Source organism: Notothenia coriiceps, unplaced genomic scaffold (genome assembly GCF_000735185.1).
Source record: "Notothenia coriiceps isolate Sejong01 unplaced genomic scaffold, NC01 NC01_scaffold00029042, whole genome shotgun sequence".
Lineage (NCBI taxonomy): Eukaryota > Metazoa > Chordata > Actinopteri > Perciformes > Nototheniidae > Notothenia > Notothenia coriiceps.
Window position 1 is genome coordinate 1 of NW_011361743.1, and position 2,876 is coordinate 2,876.

At 37.3% G+C, this 2,876-nt stretch overlaps 1 long non-coding RNA gene across 1 annotated transcript; it reads left to right on the top strand.

The window, feature by feature from the left end:
* LOC104958565 (uncharacterized) lies at positions 1 to 594 on the top strand. The gene is made up of 3 exons (XR_799779.1): positions 1 to 41; positions 221 to 349; positions 579 to 594. It is a non-coding gene; the product is annotated as an uncharacterized lncRNA (long non-coding RNA).
* Positions 595 to 2,876: the final 2,282 nt, after the last annotated feature.

The following is a 2,876-nucleotide window of genomic DNA, read 5'->3' on the forward strand; positions in this document are numbered from 1 at the left end:
TCGGCAGCATCACAGCTCCTTACAGTATGTCATATATTTAGGTGAGAAGATGAGTATATTATATCACAATGTATATAAGACATCACTGCATTGACATTCTCTATGAGTCCAAAAGAACATAACAAATCTGCTTTCAAACCAGCGATATGTACACATTTATTGAAATAAGTAAAATTGTGTCTTTTTATAATGAAGAATTTTGCTCCTTTTTTATTTTCAGGTAGTTATAATAAGGCTCTTCCTTATATCCTCATGGGAAGTCTCACAATTTCCTCATCTGCCTTCTCCTTCTGGAGACCCTCAACAGAGATCTTCCAGAAACAGTGGAGCAGATGCAGGAATGTCAGGGGTAAGTTCATTCCACTTAAAATCCTGTCTTTTTCATGTCACTATTCAATATTTATTTTGAATCGACTTTATCATTATTCTATGCATTATTTTAGCAGGCTATGGTTCTCTTCAAAAATGTACGTCTCGTTTTAGCCAATCAAAGAAACTGTTTTAAATATTTGAAACCCCCTATATTTGTGGTAGCTGTGTTTCTTAACTGCTTTTCTTGGTCTTTCTTTGGATTGCAGGTTGTGTAATGGGCTGCAAAAAAGGAAATATTTAGAAAATGAAGGAAGGAAGAACCTGCCCATACAACGTGAGGTGAGTCAGGATCTGCAGGCTCTGTATATGTTCTCAGTTACTTCTTTCCCTTAAAGAAAAAAAGACAGAAATACATTTATATTGCTTGACAGTAATAATCGGAAATCGGACAGATTCAAAAGTCCACTGGCAAGAGTTTTTTTTTTTTATCCTGTTTTCTTTTCTTTTGTATAAACAGTTTTTTTTGTACTCAGTTGATGCTTGCTAATTCGAAAAAAAAGTTTGGGCAAAATTCTAAGAGAAAAGTTTAGGTTCTAAAATGTTTGTATGAAATTTAAGTACATGTTTGATTGGTATGTGAGTCTGTGTTACACAATACTTGAGATTAAAATATAAACATTGGAAACCACCATGCCATTATCAGTTGTTTTTTATTTAAACATAAATAATTATCTTAAATGTTTGTTTCTCAATGTGTTAACGTTGTTGCTTTCAGTGAAAAAGAGGTTTGGAGCATGCTGTGGTTGACACACTGGGAACATATGGGAACAAAAACACTCTCACATGCCCGAATGATACATAATAAAAGGCAGCTAGAAACAGCAAGCCTCGCTCTGTCCAAAAGGAACAAAATACAACCTCTACAGCTCAAAAATCAACATGTATTACCTAACTTATTTATCAATTATAATACAACTTACCTTTATGTAAGCTGGGACAAGTATCCAAATATATCAAATTAAAAAAAAATTGTATGTCCGAGGCTACCATGCACTGACAAAAATAGTAGAGGATTGAATCCCAGCAGAAAGGTATTCAGAATACTTTGGAAAAGGAAACATTATATACCTTTAGCAGTTGACATGCAAACTAACACTGATCTTTATGGTGTCCTATTCCCATGGCAGTGACTTTAAACGTTGACTGCTAAACTATAGGTTACTTACGTAACCCTAGTTCTCAGAGTAACATGAAGTGAGATGTCTCACTATGGGATGCGCCTCAACGCGTATGAGTAGTTATAAAACAACCACTTCTGTTCGATTTTAATTAATGACTGATAAGGAATGATTTATGACCCTATCAACTGGAAGTCCCGCCCCTATAAACCGGAAGTCCCACCTCCCAAACAGGAAGTCCCGCCCCCAAATCACGAAAGTCCCGCCTCCCAAACCGTAAGTCCCGCCCCCAAATACCGTAAGTCCCGCCTCCGAAACCGTAAGTCCCGCCCCCAAACACCGGAAGTCACGCCACCTGTCACTCTGAAATCAGACTTTGATCCTCTTATCTGTTCAGACCTTTGACCCCCTTATCTTTTATGACTTGTTATTGTGAACATTGCCCCCGATAGCGGCAGTTAAGCCCTTTGATGTGAATCTTAATATAGCAATGTCATGATCGGTCAATGATAAACCAGATATAGCCCTGACTTGTTTTTGTGAACATTGCCCCCATAGTGGCAGGTACAGATGTAGCAATTCATTTCAGACAGTTTGAAACGCGAGGGCCGTGATTGGTACGTGATCTGCCCTCGCTCAAGGGAAAACCTCCAGTTTGACTTGAGACCGCCCCCGTGATAGATAAATGTAATTATAATGAAGCCAGCTGCAATGGATCATTGATCCACCAGGGGGTGCAGTGGGGTTCCACACTGGACCTCATGTGAAATAAAGTCAGATACAGTAGCTGGATGTACGTTAAGATCCATATGTCACGGATATCATACTCTGTGCTAAATAAGAGACATGTAATCATTTACAAAACATCACCATGTTGTTATTTAACAAAATAATGTTGTTTAGTCGAAAAAAATGAACAGGAGGAAATGCAGCCCGGCTCTCGATTTTTAATCCTAATTTAATCATCATCTTCACCACGATCATTTATGTTTATGTTCGCCGAATTGACATGAAATCACTGACACATATGAATATACTGTATTCAACTTCATTAAAACGTTATTAACGTGCCTAAACTCAGTAATTCACCAAAAATATGTATATTTTAATGGAGCTTCGTCGGTCGATCAGGATCCCAAAGTGTAGCGGAGGGATCCTCATCTGGATGAAGGGTGTTATTTTCCCCATAAGGAACAAGTCGCTGCAAATTATCCCGCTTATTACATGGCCACATTCTCAACAAAGTAACGACATGACTCCCAATATTAATTTAAATGCTTTTATTGGATTTAGAAAAATGTTTTTATTGATTTAAAAAATAGTTGTATGTATTGATTTAAATTGACATGCATCCGCTAAGAAAAATAGTCCGTTGTTTACCGTTTT